Source organism: Taeniopygia guttata, chromosome 1A, assembly GCF_048771995.1.
Source record: "Taeniopygia guttata chromosome 1A, bTaeGut7.mat, whole genome shotgun sequence".
Taxonomy (NCBI): domain Eukaryota; kingdom Metazoa; phylum Chordata; class Aves; order Passeriformes; family Estrildidae; genus Taeniopygia; species Taeniopygia guttata.
This window is the reverse complement of record NC_133025.1, coordinates 20844177-20862498: the sequence shown is the minus strand read 5'-3', so window position 1 is coordinate 20862498 and position 18322 is coordinate 20844177.

Sequence of the window (18322 nt, the reverse complement as noted above, 5' to 3'; positions counted from 1 at the left end):
GTGGTGAACAAAAGAGCCTGTCTTTGCCTCACCAGGTTTGTAGACAAAATACACTGAGAAAATGAGAATTGTAGTTAATTTAATATGTAGTGAGCTCTTACTTTGAAGCTGAAGAAGACTTGGGAAGAGATGTTACTGGGAAGCTTATTTAGGAATAAGCTTCCCAGTAACATTAAGTTATTTAGCTTTCATGTGTGTGATGATGGTGCCAGTTTTCCAGACATCTTTGAGTTCTCCAGCAGGGAGAAAACTTCTATACGTAAAATGAATTTTAATTTAATTAAATATGGACCTTTTGAGATATACAAAATACCCTAAAAGCACAAAACCCATTTATTCACTTCTTGAAAATCCTTTAGCTATTCGGACTCAGTTCTGATAATTCTGTCTTCATTGACTATGGTGGGATTTTTCCAAATTTTCTTTCCCTGTTTTTATCCTGTTCACATTAAATTCTCATTTCATTTTTGTACCAATGTATTTGTAAATTATACATTTATTTTGGATTTCAGTAAAATAAAGAAAAATTAAATTTAAATTAAAATTAAAGTTAAAATTAGAATTAGAATCAAAATTAAAATTAAAATTAGAATTAAAATTAAAACAAAGGAGGAAAAAACCTGTGGCTTAAACAGAATGATTTTATCTAGTCACATTAGTTTACTTCCTATCCTGAGATAATCTGAATGTTATCTAAGAGATCCTTAATTAAGATTTTAACTCAAAGGGTCTTAAGTGCTTTTCAGTACCCTGAAGCTAAAGCATTGGGTGTCCAATGCTCTTAACCTTTTCAGTTTCAACATTCTATGAAAAACTGAACAGAAGTTACTCTACCAGGAATAACAGACCACCTTATTTAAAAATGTTTAGCTTGGATGATGATTGTCTTCAGTCTTCCAAACATTTTTGTCTGTTTATTTTCCTGGGCTAGATGATTTTTAATGCTTTTTTGTCAGGGAAAAACAGAAACAGCATTTTCCAAAACCTGGTAAACATAAACCTTATTTTACATTTAGAAACAGCCGAACTATTCAAAGGCAAAATATGTCTTTTTTTTTTTTTGACCATGACAGAAATGAAAGTCTCCCTCAGCAACTGAATAAGAGGGAAAAAAGTCAGAAAAACTGACCTCGGTGTTAGTATCTAACAGTTTAGTGATGAGTCCACACTCATCTTTACTCTAGAATTTATTTATGTCATGGCTTAGGAATGGTACTGCCCAGTTCAGTGCCCCCAGCAAGACTCTCAAACCATGCAGCCATGCTCCACTCTCTCTCATTCCCCCATTTTCCCCTTTCCTTCCTCTGCAGTGGGATGGAGAGGAGAATTGGAGACATGAAAGGCAAAGGTCACAAGTTGTGATAAGAACAATGTACTGGAAACAGCAATGGAACAAGAAAATGAACAGTAACAGCAACAATACTAATGACAGAGGGTACAACAAAAGAAACTATTCACATTGGAAAAAAAACCCCTCCAATAACAGACAATACCAGTAGGCTACCTCCCCCACATTTTTTTTTTTTTTGACTAGCAGTAAAAGCTAGTAAAAGCACTCTTCAGAAGCGTGTCCCTTTCCCTGGCCCCCAGCAATGACATGAGGTGGTATAGAATATACAGCACCACATGTCCCAGCCATGTCCCCTCCTAATTACTGCAAAAACTTAACCCTCTCCCAGCCAGAACCAGAACAGCATAACTCAAGAGTGCTTGAGATTTCATCCACTACTGCTCAGATATTTTAGAGTGCAGCTGTGTTGTACTTGATTTTTCATAGTCTTCTGGACTTCAATGGCACTTCAAGCCACATAGAATCTCGTGGAAATCAGGATTTTTCAGTTCTGTCAAGACCTTATATAACAGACTGCTGAGCTCTTGAGAGGTACTACATGAGCTCAATTTCCACAGAAATCTCAGGGCAGATGTTCAGGCCCTGTAGAGTTATGAGAATATGTTGGCATGTTCTTACAACCTTAGCAATGGTCTTATTGCTGTGCTCTGTAAAATATAGCACACGGAGGAAATATGGTAATTTGAAGGCTCTTAATAATAGCAGATAATATTTATTGTTCATTGTCCTTCAAAAGTATTTTGTTGAATTGAAGAAAATTGTTAAAAAATAGGATGCAGTCAAAAGAGACAAGAAAAAGATATTACAACAAAAATAATCTCAATATAAATACAGAAGGATAAACAATGGGCTAGGTGGTAGCTCTTTAGAGAAGAAAGGAATGAATCATGAGTCAGACATTATTCTGTTCTAAAAAAAAAATTAACAAATTGCACAAATAACCTTTAAGGTGCATAAAATAACCTTCCTGTTCAGGAGTTCCGATAAGCTAAAGTAATGCGTCATGTTTCTATCATAAAGCTTGAAGAAGAAACCCTATAGATCCATTAGAGGCATTCTGAAGGACATCAGTGTGAATGTGGAAAGGCTTAGGAAACATGACCACCAGAGATGGATAGAAAGAGTTGAGGTTTTTAGACTAAACTTTTTCTAATGTGGAGTCATTTATATATAAAAAGAGAAGTTTTGTTTTGGTTTTTTTTAAGAGTATTTGTGTATGTGTGTCCATGGTACAGAGGACAAGAAATAATAACATTAAATTCTGTAGTGAATTATTTGTATTTGACAATAGGAGAGACTTTTTGAACAAAAAAAAAAAAAAAAAAAAAGAGACATGGAATAATTTTTCTGAGACCTGCATTACTGAATGGATTTTTTTGGGCAGGGTTAATAAAATATTTAGTTTAGCTAGATTATTTGTGTCAGAGTAGATGGATAAATAGGTAAGATACCTCCTGAAGGTAATTTTAACTCTATTTTTCTATGATTTTTTAAAATTTGGCTTGAAACCTTTCCTTACTTTATATTTATTAATATCTTAAAGCTGTATTATTCTCAGTCAGCAAATTTCCCCATTTTCATGACACATTAGTTCTTTGTTCTTTTTTTTTTCATATTGACAATGTAATTCAGTTTTGTGGTTTGTGTGTCTTAATGTTATTTACTTGTCATTTTTTAGATAATATAAAAATCTAGGAAGTGCTAACAAGTTCAAAAATAGATTTTAAAATGTATTTGATAGTAGCAAAAAGTCATAAGCATTGTAAACAGAGTTTCCTGATATATCATAAATACAATTACATTCAATTGAATTGACTAAGACTAGGTGCTTAACCAAGCATCTAATTATTTTGGAAAATTGCAGTTGGATGCTGCATTGTGACATTAAATATAGACAAAGCTTCCTGATACTGACTTCTGCATCTTCAAGAAAGCAGTCAAGCCTGAAGGAACTCAATAGCACACCAAATTTGGAGCTTGCAAATTTGCAGTAGCTAATAGCTAATAGCACTATTCTATAGTGTTTTCTTAAATTAGGTGGTTAAATTATTTGCATATATTGCATATATTTATAACAGATTTTCAAGATAGTGTTTTCTAAGGAAACAGGACACTATTCCAGGAAGACATTATGAAGAGTCATGTAGATCACCTTTGTCTCAACCTTGGTGAATATGAGTATTTCTTTGCTATTTTCATGCAAATCTTTTTTGTCATTCAGTTTGAAGAACATTACAATTGATCAAACACTGCACATCTGAGTATATAATCTCAAATGTGAAGCTGTCTCTGAAGCATCTACAGCAGTGAGGATGGCAGTTTTAGCTTCTCTGTGACTTAGGTGGATGTCTGTAAACAAGATTCATTTCTGTGTAAGAAGGGGGACTACCGAGGAGGTCAGCAACATTGTGGAAAAGATTGTTACTAAAAAGGCCTGTGGTGGACTGGTCTTGGCTGGTAGTCAAGCACACAGCTCCTTCCCACTCTTCTCACTTTCAGCATGGCTGAAGAGCAAACAGAACAGAAGACAGCTCATGTTTCAGGATGAAGACAATGAGGTCACAATTGCTGTGGCAGGCAGAGTAGACTCAAACTGGGCAGATTATTTATTGCAAATTAATATAAATAATTACTCTTTCAGGTATTGAGAAACAAAAGTAAAACAAGAAAAAAAATTAAAACATTTAAGGAAAATACACTATTCCTTTTCCCAAGCTTCACATCAGACACCTCTCACCTCCCAGCTTGTTACGGCTGCAGGCTGTACTTTCAGTGAGGGGTGGAGGGGGGGCAGTTTGCAAGTGAGGATACAATCCTTCCTTCTGTTCCTTCTGGTGCTCCTTCTTTGCTTTTTTCCTCTGCTTTGGTACGGGCCTTCCGCAGGCTCTGTGCCTTTGGGAATTGTGCACTGCCATGGAAGCTCCTGCCTCTCTGACCTCAGTGTTCTCTTCCCTCAGGTTTCCTCTACCTGTCTCTGCTCCCTCATTGTGTTCTCTTCTTCTCTTTTAAGAGCTTCCATTCTTTCATAAAAACATTTTGGCAGAGGCAACACCAATTTCAGTGATGGGATCATCTTTGGCCTGTGATGGGTAGAGAGCTATCTGGAAATGACTGTGTCTAGTGCAGGAAAAATCCCTGACCTTCTTTCACAGAGGCCACCCCTGAAACTACTCATCCCCAAAACCTTGCCCCACTAACACAAAAGGTTTTATCCACATTGCCTTTTCAAATAGAAAATCCATATCACCTTGTCACTCTTTAAGAACTGAATAGATTCATCAGAATTCTGAAGTTCTACTTGCTCTCATCAGCTTTAATAATTCCTTTTTTCTTAGCCTGGCTCAAAGATTTTAATTTAAGCAAAAATAAAAAAAAATGTATTTTTTAGCTATTAATCTGACTTTTGGCATATTCAACAGATATTGCTATGCATTGACAATGAAAATTTCATTTGTATTGATATCCAATTATAATTTCTTTCAGGATGTGCAAATTTTATTCTTATTTATTAGTTTCATTACACTAGCAAGTAGAAGATTTATAAGGAACTAACACTGCATTGTCCTGAGGAGAACACCAGCCACTGACAGTAAGTGCTTTCAACTGGCACAAGAGAAGGCCAGCAATGTAATAAAGTCAGCTTGATGAGAGGTAGTTTTAACACAGCAGCAAATTAAGCTTTGCCACAGTCAGCAGTCCAATTTCTTAGTGAGTAATCTGTCCATTTTCTTGTTGGTCTGACAGAAGCCAGTATCCACTTATGAGAAAAAGTCAAGAAGAAGAAAAAGTCCAAAGACATGGGTTGTGGTGAACAAGGTGTAAAAAACGGATTATAAAAAAGAATGTACGATATTACCTTCACTGGAACAATAGCCAACTGCAATTTCAGAGGATTCAAATCTCTAACAAATAGTATATTTTATTAAATGATGATATAAATCACAAACAGAAATAAAAAAAACAAAAATTATTTTAAAAATTATCGCAGTAGTGATTGAGGATAATTACTTTGTGCATCTCTTAAACTCTTAAAATTGCCACAATTCTGGCTACCTAATTCTGCCTTTTTTCTCATCCATCATTCTCCATAGCAGTTTAATGAAATTCTTGGGATCAGAAGAAGAAACATTAGCCAGGGTCTCTGGCCTCTATGAAAGTATTTTCTACAGATTTTTCTTAGGGCAGTGAAGTTTGGCACATCTCACAGATAAAAACATTCAGAGATGGCAGCCATGAAGTTCCTAGGCAAGATAATAGCAAGACATTGATTGATAGGTAGTCTATTTGCTACCGTAATCTTAATCTAAACTTAATAACCACTGTAATACAGAGTGATTTCCCAGATAATGTGCTTGCAAAATAAAGTAATACACTACTCAGAATATTAAAAATAGTCTTTCTTATATTCATTTCAGGAATCAGATTGTTCTGGAGATGTTTTTCAGGTGGTACTGATAAAATGGAAATTGTACCAGTACCACCTCAAATGATAATGTATGACAGAGCACAGCTTCCTCTGGTATCAACAGGTGTTGCATGTAGTGATCTGAGAATTGATGTGGACTCTATATAGAGTGACATTTCAGAGATTAATGGCTATTTATGGAAACTCATGAACAATCCTTGTATGAATTATTTTATTGTCATAGGCATTTCTACACAGAAAATCAGAGAAAGTGGTTATGAAAGAACTGAAATGGAAAACAAGGTAGCAAAGCAACAGGACAAGAAGAAAGGCTATAAAACCAATAAAAGATACAATTAACATTTTACTATCTGACCAGACATCTATAACTTGTTGTAAAGCTATACAATATCCCCTAGGGTATAAACTGAGATGATAAAGAGCTCTGAAACAAGATAGAGGCTAACAATCAGCCACCTCATTTTATTGATAAATGAAGAGGAATATTCCTACAAGTAGATTTTAAAATTTTAGAAGGCTCTTATGAAAGCCAAAGGATGTTAGTAGGTGTTGTGAAACATCAGAGCTTATCAGGTGGGGCCATGAATCTCACATAACACTTTTCCTTTAAATCAGTGCAGTATTAATTACACTTTTAAAAATACTACTGAAAATTGTTCATAATTTTTCATGAAGAGAAACATACTCAGAAAGTAAGACTAAGTAACTGCCATTGTATTTTCTAACTGTAAGAACAAGAAAATAGTATTGAAAACCAAAAATTGGTCTGAGTAGAAAACACATTCTGTTGGCTGTTCCAATTGTGGTCATCGGGGCAAAGTCCTGCAGGAGGACACTTGTTAGTGGAATGAACCATCCATTGATATATTTTTGCGCAAAACATTTTTGCTGATGGCCTGGATAAGGGGATAGAGTGCACCCTGAGCAAGTTGAATATCATGCAAAACTGGGAAGAACAGCTGATAGCTGTGCTACCTATTTTTCAGGAAGACCTCAACTGGCTAGAGAAGTGAGCTGCGCAGAACCCAGGAGATGAGCCATTCTAGAGTGAGCTGATGGAAGGAACCTCACCTGTGATCTCTGAAGGAGTCTGTGGAAAAGCCTGTCTCTCCCCACTGCTGAGAAAAGGGGAACCTGCCTAGTTTAAGCTTTTGTGCCTGAAGTTACACATAGGGAATGTGCACCTTTTAAAGCAGCCAGTTTGTAGAGCCCTAGCACATAAAATCAATCTGACAGAAAGGATATTTTCTATCATATGACAGTCAGTTCTCAAGAAGGGAAATACAGAGCTGAAATGACATGTTTCCTCACTGTGGTTGCTGTTCCAGTCCTGAGTAACGCTACCTGGTGCTTGTCCAACCAGTGTCCTGACAGCTTGTCAAAAGCCTCCTTGGAAATAGTTTTCACATGATTTACTGCATCAAACAAGCTGTCTTTACATTCCAATTCAGGCTTGACAAATTTGTCAGTTTTTCCAATTCATTCACAGTTCATATAGTCAACATTTCTGTGATGCAGCATGAGAGACTTGGAAGGAAACCCCTGGAGATAGCTTCAAGTGTGACTAATTTAGAAATAGTGCAATATACTTTTAAATCTCAAAAAAAGAATGAGGTTTGGAAGGTAGCAGGAGGTCTTCATTAAAAGGTATGCAACAACATCTGAGAGTTTCCTGTGCAGCAAAGATTTATGTTTGAAATTCTAAATGGTCTGGGGAAACTCAGGGCTCCCCTTGAGAGAGTATTTAGTTCAGATTCATGAGCTATTAGAGTGTGAGTTATAAAAATGATGGTGGTAGAACCTTTAAGCACCTGGGTGAGCAAAAATACCCCACTTCTTTTTCGTCTGGGTAAACATCTTGAGTACTGCATTCCTTAAATATTGTCATGCTCTTTAAAGTTGTGTTAGTAAAAAAGTTTTCCACTTAATTTTTTTGCTATTTTTTCCCTATTGCAGAGAAGAGCAAGGTATTAAGCTGTTACAATATGTATGTCAGTTAACCAGGAAAAGAGGAATATTAACAGTTGTCTCTCATTCCTTTTTACATATGATTCTTGTTATTTTATTGAAATTTACTTTTACCATGTTTTAACAGATGACGCAAAAGAGGAAAAACTGTGTAATTTCATAGAATTTCAAAGTTTCAGCTAGGGTAGAGTTAATTTCTCCTCAGTAGCTGATACACTGCTGTAGTTTGGAATGAGAATGGCGTGGATAACACTGGCTGAAGGGATATTACACAGCATAGAATGTCATGCCCAATATATAAACTGGGGGAGTTACCTGGAAGTGAGTTGGTCTAGGTTCAGGAATGGGGGCTGGCATCACTCAGTGGGTGGAGCAATTATATTGTGCATAAATAACTTTTTTGTTATTTTCTTTCCATTTTTATTGTTATTATTATTATTATTTAATATTATTATTGTATTTTACTTTGGTTTTAATTATTAAACTGTTCTTATCTCAACCTCCAAGCTTTACTTTTACTCAACTAACTCTGGAATTCAGTGGTGGGGAGAAAATGCCATTGAAACAAAATTCAGCAGAGTTTTCATCTGAAAATGAAATGAAAGAATTGGGATTTGGGACATGTTCTCGATCCAATCCTTCAGTCTGATGTGGCTGAATTGTGTACTGGGATGCTGTAAAGGTATGAGCAGATCTTCAGGATGCTCTAGGCCACACAGCCTATTGACTTCAGCTTAGGAAAACTAAAACAGCCACTGAACTGACAAAGGTCTCCAAAGCTAAGCCCCGTCTCTTAACAAAGCTATTGCTGAGCAGCAAGTCAGGCTGTTCCACAGGGAGGACAAACCTCAGCTGAGGCTACACCCAACACAGGCATCACTGCATCCCCAGCTGGGATTAAAACCATGACACAAGGAAAAAGAGGGTGTATAAGAATACAAATATAGAAACCAATTGGTGATGTGTTGAATTCTAAAGTGCCATTAAGTTTCTTTTTGACATCACTGTACTTTGTGAAATGAAGTGATAGCCTGTTCACCGTAGCATGTGACGTAGAAATATTGTGGGGTGGAATTATTTCTCTGTTTTTTGTATTGATTGAATGTCTTGCTTGAAGTGGAGTGATCAGTTCAGGTTTTTGAAAACTGCATGAAGTTTTTCTGAAAAACAATAGCAGGCTCTGAACAAAGGCAAAAGCAGATTTGTTGCTTTGCAGAACCACATATATATGGTGATGCTTCAGAGGAGAAGAAAAGATTTTTTTGTGCTGGCCAAAGCAGTGACAGGAGTGTGAACTCGAGATTACTTGAATGTGTGGGCAGAGATGTATAATTGATATTCAAAAAATTATAAAAGTCTTTGGACAATATTTGGTGCAAACAGGACAAGAAATTAATTACAATCTTTTATACAATTGCTTCTGACTCACATTCTCAGCTCTAACCTGCACGCCTGGCCACACTTGGCCCTACTGTGCTGTTATATGTCAGAGAGCCCAGGGCAACAACAAAATCTTTTGTTCTTGAGACATGCGTGCAAAGATTACTTGAGGAACTTTGATTTGTGTTAGTACACCTGACATTTTCTCTGTCAGCAGAGAAATATCAAATTTGACAAATCAAACTGCTCTTGCTCAAAACACTTTTCTGGAAATCACTTTGTCTGTTTCACCTGGCAGTTTATAAATTCCTCAGACCTGATGTTCTGTCCTCAAGATGAAGAATGCTTCAAAATATGAGGATGTTTTTTCACTCTTTGGGGTCCATGACATTTATCCCAGCCTGTAACTTGTGCAGCAGTTTGTTCACAATGTCTTAAAAAATTCCTTGTGCCTTGAGAAAGTGTTCAGTCTGTTAATCAACTGGAAGCAGGAGATGATCATGGCTGGTTTGGCTAACAAGAGCCGTAGTGTTCTTTCTATTTTCTATTACCAAGAAGTGTTTGATAGTCTCCTGCAATAAGTTTCCTCTGCTTTAAGTCAAGATCAAGGAACATATGAACACTGTTGTGTTTTGCCACTGTTTTGTGTGAGTTTACCTAGATAGGAGAATTTCCCCTTTGTTTTGTGTTATCATAGATTTTACTTGGAACATGCTAATAGCTACTGGTCTTCAACTCCACATTCTCCAGCCCTGTCCAGTTAAGGTGCTGTTCTGCTGAATAATGAACTAGCCTGAGAGTACCCTGTGATCTAATATGGTTAGTTAGAGGATTTTCTTGAAGAATGGCCATAAACAACATCAGACTATACGTGATGAAAGGAACATGTGAACACTGTTATGTTTTGCCTCTGTTTTGTGTGTGTTCTGTAGGTTTGCTGCAGTGAAAATGCATCAGGTTCCCTTGCTGTGGGACTCCTCAGCTGTAACTTGGAGCAGAAGAGTGGTGTGAGATCAATAGAAAATAAGTAAACATCATTAGATTAATCGATAAGGCAGTGATGTAAAATAGAATCAGGATGAATAAACATAGTGTTTGAGACTCCAATGTGCATAGGAAGCCAGAGGAGCTGTTGCCACATAGTATGGCTGTTACGGCATTTATTTATATGTTTATTTTATGTACATCTAAAATTTTATATGTGCATATTTCATACAATCCTAATACTTGATAAATAAATACTCTTTATGGAGTATGTAATGATGCTTCTAAGTGTTGGAACAAAACTGCTAATGCTAGTCATCTTTTATCTTTTCAGCTAGTGTGTTTGGCAGGATTTTTTTGATGTGCCATAACTTACTCAAAGAATTCTTGGGCATGATGATGGAATTAAAAGTTTCCAATGAAGACTGCCAATAGATTGCATGCAACCATCTAATTTCCCAGAATAACAGTAGTTACTGGCATAGAAGCAAGCTTTTCTGTACCACCTGGTTTCAATACCAAGGAATACTCTCAGTAAATTTAATTTACTAACATAATTCTCAGATGTCTCATTTTTATTTTCTCTTAGTTCTTAACTTAATCTCAATAAAATTCTGTCTAATCTCTTGCAATTTAGAATTTCTGAAACTGCATTCAGAAGAGTGAGTTGGACCTTTCCTGCTTAGGAAACTGGCTGAAGGGTTGATTCTGAAAATAAAATTGCTTTTATTGCTTCAAGTTGCCATAAGTGTTATATCTCAGAGGTTCAAACTTTTCTCTGTAACTACCTGGGTCTAGTAATTTAGTAGTTTGTCCCCTCATGAATCACCCAAATCCATACACCGATGCTTTGGAAAAATATTGTCAATAGGCTTTGCTGTAAATGAAATATGTAACAAAATATCATAAAATGCAAGTGGCACATAAAGGTAACTGCAGAAGTGCTTTAAAAGCATACAGTAATCAATGTGCCACAAACTTTTAAATTCTCTATAGTCGCAGATGCAGTCATTTAATATTACTGACATAACTAATCCTTGTGAAATCTGTAGGACATCTCATGATGGCTGATATAAAGGACAAGCATTGGTGAAACACTGATTGCAACAGCATCACATATAGGGAAAGGAAGACTTTTTTTTTTTCTTCAAATTCTGTAGTCAGATGGAGCAGACTTAGTAAAAAATCAGAAATTTTCATGACCACAAAATAGCAAAAACCCTCCAAGAGTTAGGTGTCTTAAAAGAAGTTACTGATTTTGGCATCTCTCTTCTAGTGAAAGTTCATATAAGAAAGGAAAAACTATGTCCTCAGATTTTCACCTCAAGTTTTTAAAATGTGATTTACAGATTCTCATGATGTAAAATTGTGATTTCACTCAGAGGAAACAACAGGAATTTGTTAAGGACCAGAGGTAAGTTATTACAAGCTCTTCTCAGTAGCCTAGTGATTTCTTCTTGGATTTTTTTTTTTTTTTTTTTTTTTTACTATATGAGATTTCCTGACAGAAAAGTAATTGCAGGTGTTCAGAGGGATACGGATCCAGCTCACAACATCCAAAGTTAAAGCTGTCAATTGAAGTACAGAAATCTATCCTTTCTCTATGGGATTTTTACTTTTCAAAAATGCAGTATAGTTGTATTAACTAATACTTGGACAGTAAAAGACCAATAAACAACTAACTAAATCACTTCCCTTGAGTTCTGGTGATCCATGGTCCAAAGTAGATTTCTGTTTCTGTAGTATTGACAAGCCAAGAGCCAGTTTTTTATCTTTCTTATGAATAGGAATCTCTTGAGGTTATCCAAATTTACACAGCAATTCCATCACTAGAGCACTCACATACTGAAAGTACTCCTGGGTCTTACAACCAGCTGTCACAGAAGAGCCCTAGTGGCCAGTACTAAGTCTGTGCTAGTGACCTTCTTTCACTGTTGGGAGTACTGTTGTAGCCACAATAGGATAAAGATAAATGAAATATAAAATAAATTGGGAGTGGCAATGGTCAGATACTTGAAAAATGCAGAGCTGAAGGAAACAGGAATCTTTTAAATGCTTTTCCATTATTGGGCAAATATTAGCATATCTCTGCCACAGACTGGAGAAAAGCTGGGCAAAGGAATGGAGAATGATGCAAATCTTATAGTCAGAAGATTTTCACTATTCTTGAATTTCTGTCAGGTGGAGATTCCCTCTATCATAATTACTTACAGCTCTTCAATGCTATGAGGGTGATAAGGGAAGATGTTAATTTTAATCAGACCATTATTTCACCTTGCATAATAAACACCTTTGAAAGAGGCTTAGTACTGCTCCTGAGGAAATGGGGATGATCTGATCATTCATCCCTGCCTGACAGGATGAGACCTTGTTATCACTTCTTTAATCGTCTGTCCTTGTCACAGATTCAGGTATTGATCACATTTTGTATAAAAAATAAATAATATTATATTACCAGTCATAAAATTAGCCATTTATTTTAGAAATACGTCAGGAAGATTTGATTGTAGGAGTTAATAGTATTGACAGTTTCACATCCTGACTAAAAGCTATGTGAAAAAATACCTTGGAATGGCCTTTGAAAAAACAGTGATGGCAAAACATCAATTACTTCAACACTAAACTAAGCAATTTATTAATTACATTTTAGAACAGAAACCAAGGGGGCTAGAATCAGAGAGCAGAATGGTCTCTTTTAATCTTTATTTCCACGGTTTTAATATTTTTAAATTTAACTAACACTAATCGTGAGTAAAATATGGCAAGATGGGCAATGCTGTTGCATCAGGAAGGAAATGTGAAATTTATGGTTTGTGTACTGTCTACTTTCCCAGGAACCAGTTGGCATCATAATCCAAGCACTATTTTTTACACCACCAGGATCAATACTGAAAATGGGAGAGGTAATAAGCAGCATTAATTCTTCCCGTAAAGTCAGAACACCATCTACCAAATGAAAAATAGGCTCAACCATTGCTCTGTTTTCTGAAAAGCTCCTCATCCACAAGGACCTATTTAATTATTTCTTTGTTTTTATGGGTCTGCCTACAGTCATTTACTTTTCCTTCACAGTCGATTACCCAAGGTAATTCTAACTCTAATGACAGTGGGATGTTTTGCTACAGAAGTTGGAGGACAGCTTAGAGACCCTGCTGAAAGCATTTTCCTCCTGCTAATCGAAAAAAAACCCCTCCTCTGGGCCTCCTGAGTCCCATTGTGAAATATTTTTAGTGCCCTATCAAGCCTAGCATTGGACCCCTACCCTTCTACACTCATGCCACGGCCAGAAGTCTCATTGCAGCTCAAGCCTGGCCCCCAGTCTCACCTCATCTGCCTGTCTCCAGCCCTGTCCACATCATTCCCCAGCTGTTGATTAGATTTCCTGGACTGATATTGGACTGAGTCATTACCTCAGCTTTGTCTGCATGGTGGGTGGAACCCACTGTTGTGGGCATCCCTGCTGTGCTCACCCTGCTCAGATACTGTGGGTCTGGGATCTGCTGGTGGGGATGCAGTAATGCCTCTGCTGGGTGCAGCCTCGGCTGAGGTTTGCCCTCCCTGTGGAAAGAGCTTGACTTGCTGCTCAGAAATAGCTTTGTCAAGGTGTTGCCCCAATTTTTAAAAGTGTTAAGTTTTCTTTTATAGTTATTTTGAAAGTTTTAAAGTTCTTTTAGAAGTTTCCTATGCCTTCTGATGTTTACATATTTCTAGTGGAGTTCTCATGCACTGTTCATGTAAATAAAGATTGTTTTGCATTCTTCTTTGTAGGAGAAGAGAATTGATAAACTGTCAGTTTAACCAGTGTGGTTGGAGAAATGGCAATTTCATCCTCCAATCCATTGTCACTCACTTTTGGAATTCTAAATATTCCAAAGTCAGAAATAAAAATAACTCTTTTTCTCTTTTAAACGTATCAAGCTTCTGTATACTCATTTAGTGTCCAATGGCGACATCAAAGGATGGAACTTAGCTTTGGGGACCTCTGTCAGTTCAGTGGCTGTTCCAGTTTTGCTAAGCTAAATTCAGCAGGTTGTGTGGCCTAGAGTACCCTGAAGATCTGCTCATACCCTTACAGCATCTGGACTCCCAGAGAACTGTTCAGCTGAGTGATCGGGATGAGAACATGTCCCAAATCTCAATTCTCTCATTTCATTTTAAGATGAAAGCCTGCTGAATTCTGTTTCAATGGCCTATTATTCCTGTGACTTATTAAATAATTATTTATCTGTGTTTGTTTTGACTGGGGTAGAGTTAATTTTCTTCACAGCAGCTGGTATGGGGCTGTGGTTTGTATTTGTGCTGAAAACAGCATTGATGATACAGAGATGTTTTGTTATTGCTGAGCAGTGCTTGCACAGTGTTAAGGGCTGTTCTGCTACGTGTACCACCCCACCAGCAAGGAGGCTGCGGGTGCACAAGATGGTGGGAGGAGGTACAGCCAAGACTTCTGACCCAAACCAACCCAAGGGGCATTCCAGACCATACGGCATCATGCTCAGCATATAAAGGGAGGGGAAGGAAGGGGGGGACTTTTGGAGTGGTGACATCTGTCTTCACCAGTCATGCGATGGAGCCCTGCTTTCCTGGATATGGCTGAACAGTCTTTGTTTTGCTTTGCTTGTGCCTGTGACATTTGTGTTCCCTATTAAACTGTCATTATTTCAAGCCATGCATTCTCATTTTTCCAATTCTCTTCCCTATCCTCAGTTTGTATGAGATGAGTACAAGGAGGAATGTGAATGTGTATCCTTTAGCCAGACTATGTGTAATCAGTTCTGTAGCATGACAAATGAAAAAACTTGATCAGGATAAAATCTAAGTGTAGAATCAATATACCTGTTTTTAAAAGATAAAAACAAACAGGCAAATCTAATGGAAAGGACAAGCAGACTCTAAGACTGATGTTGTTTTACATTTTTTTGTTGGAAGGTGAGAACAAATATGTAAATTTTGCACACTCTCCTTTTCCCTTTGACTGTATTTTTTTGTTTTGTTTTGTTCTGGTTTAAATTCTTCTACATTATTTCCATATCAGCATAATTCCTATTTGCTGTTGGTTTAAATGTCTTCCTTTGAGACATTAACTGATAAGTTCTAAAGTGAATCAATGATCCCAGCTATGCTCTATGGGAAAAAAGATTACAAAAAAAAATAATAAATAATAATAATATTTTGAAAGAAGTAGCTCTCCTCAGACCAGGGCCTAGAAATGTTGCATAGCACTAATGTTATTCAATTATTGATCTGTTTCTTAATTACCTGTGAAAAAAATAGGCAAATCTTTCTTGCTGTCAGGAAGCTCTCCTCATAAGCATATCATACATGGGTCCCCACTTCACACAAAGCATGAATATTAAATTAGCATTTTAAACTCTGTTCTTTAACCATTTTATTATCATCTCTGCCCATTATACTGTAAAATATTGAAGTTCCTGTTAAGAAATGTAGTAGTAACATGTAGGAAGAAACTATGTTAAAGCTTGCATCAAGTGGCTTACAAGGTCTAGCTAAAGCTTTAAATGATATTTAAACATATATTTTTATGAATTAATTTCATTTTTGGCTATATTCTAGAGCATTACTAATAATGCTATTCGTCCTTTTTATGTAAGCAAATCACATAGGTTTGGATTTTTTCCTTTATTTTGTTCCTGATTTTTTTCCTATGAATTTCAGCAATCAGCCTGAAATTCTAAGTCCAAACTTTCCAAGGGATCATGCTAAAAGAAAGCTGTGTTGTATTTCTGGATTTTTTTTTTTTTCTGAAAAAAAACTCTGACTCTGAAACCTACAGCGTTGGCTGAAGGTATCTAAAAGGATCAAATCACTGCAGTCAATTGCTTTTTTCTTGACTGTTGGAAAGAATAAGCAAAACAGATGTACAAGAATTTCACAGTCTGAGGTGGCAGTAAAGGTGTTTGAACAAGAAAGTTTCACTTTTACCCTAATTCAATGAACAAGTTTCAGTTTCCTGAAACTGTTGCTTCAGTTGCCAGTTTAAATTGTTCTCAGATATCCCAAACCTTGTCATCTCAGATGAAGATGGCTAGCTAGAAAGATAGAATAATTTTTTTAACTCTTGTAGGTCAGCATAGTTTTTCCTTTAGTAATGTCAGAAGTTATTTTCTTTAATTAAAGGAATTACTCAGAAGAGATGAAAATTTTGAAGGTGACTTCAAAATTTTTAATTTTTAATTTATAATTTAAAATATTTTGTTATTAACCTGTTACAATTGTCCAGTTTGGGTACTTCAGCAGATAAGAAATATCAGGAAACTGGAAAGAAGATAGAGGAGGGCAATTAAGGTGTTGTGGACCTGAGTGTGGGAAGAGGGGCTCTGAAACCAAATTTGGTGAGGCTTAAGGAGGTTTTTCCCTCTGAAATGGAGTTAGAGACAATGGATCTAGACTTTCTTTGGAGATAATTAAATGTCTTCACAGTGAGAGCAGTTAAGTTCAGGAACTGGTAGCACAGACAGGCTGCAGAATTTGAGCCACACAAATCCTTGAGCAGCCTGCTCCAACCTTGGAAATTAGCACTGTGCCAAGGAGTAGCAGAATGGGCTGCTCTGCAGAGGTTTTATGATCATGCAGGGATGGGGTTAGGAAAGCCAAGGCTGACCTGGAATTGAATCTGGCAAAGGGATAAGAAGGATAAAAAGAAAGGATAATGTGAGTACATAAACAGCAAAAGGAGCACTAAGGAAAATTTGGCCCCTGTTCTGCACAGGGAGGAGGAGCTGCAGACAAAGGGTATGGAAAACAACAAGGTACTTGGTGCCTTCTTTCTTCACTCTTAACTGACAAGACCAGCCTTTGGGAATCACAAGCCCCTGAGACCAGAGAGAAGTCTGGAGCAAGGAAGAATAACCCTTGGTAGAGGAGGACTATGTTAAGAAGAACTCAGGTGAACATACAGAAATCCATGCAGCCTGAGTGGTTGCAGCTACAAGTGCTGAGTCACTAGAAGCACAACACAGTAAAGCATAAGAAAATGATCTGGAGTAGTCAGCATGTTTATAAAAGGAAAATAATGCTTAACCAACCTGATAGCCTTGTACAGTGAGGTGACCTGGTTGGTGGATGAAGGGAGAAACATGAATGTTTACCTTGACTTTAGCAGGGATTTTGATGGAGCCTTCCATGACATCATCACAGTTTAGATGACAAAATCTGGGTTACATAAACAGAGAGTGAGGAAGGATTAAAAGCTTACTGAACAGCCAGGACCAGAGGGTTGTGATCATAAAATCCATTCAGATGAAAGTCACTAGTGGTGTATCCTCAGGGGCTCCCCAGTCCACCACCCCCCTTGACAAGGGGACAATACTGAGAAACTATAAATTAAAAACAACAATTTACTAAAATTACAAATAACAATAACAACACACACAGCAGAAGTAGATAGAAAAGGTGCCCTACCCACAGAAAGGCATTTACCAGTGGGGCAAAGATAAGACAGCTGCTGTTCCCACACCACATAGCCCCAAGGAGACAGACAATATGGTGGGGGCAGGCATGCTCCTGTGTAAGCATACACGGGCCAAGAGAACAAAGAAGACAGTGTGGTAAATGAATTTCTGTGGGCCAATGCACTCCCCCCACCAGAAAAATGATGGGGAGACAGAGACAAAGCAAAAAGAAACCTGGGGAAATGGCACCCTCTGAAACGAGCCCGCGCTGTCGGTGCCCGGCGCAGTGAGCTCTGCAGGGAGCTGGGTGTCTCTTGGCGGCTCCTGGGCTGGAACTGTGATGGCACTGGCTCCTGGCGCTACCCCCATGGCAATGACCTGCACAGCAGCTGCCTGGGCTCCACCCAGATGGAAAAATGATGACCAGAGAACCTGCAGTGATGCCAGTGCAGTCCTGGATGAAGGCTCCTTCTCCCTGAGCTCCAGGCAAGTGAAGAGCAGCCATGCTTCTGCTTCTGCCTGTGCTTAGAGACACATCCCATCAAAGGTGACATTTGTGATGTGGACTAGACCTAAACTCTGCCTCCTGCCTCTATAACTGGGACAATTACTTATTTCATTTTTTTATTAGACAGAAAGCTATATTTTGAAATGATAGAGAGCTTTTCTGTTCAGATTTCTGCCCCTGTTGCAACTCCAGCATGAAGAGGTTTTGATTGATACGGTGCATCCTCTCACCCTTGGCAGAGCAGTTGCTGGTTTGCCAGCTTGTTTCCTCTCTCAGTAGGTTTCCTATCAAGT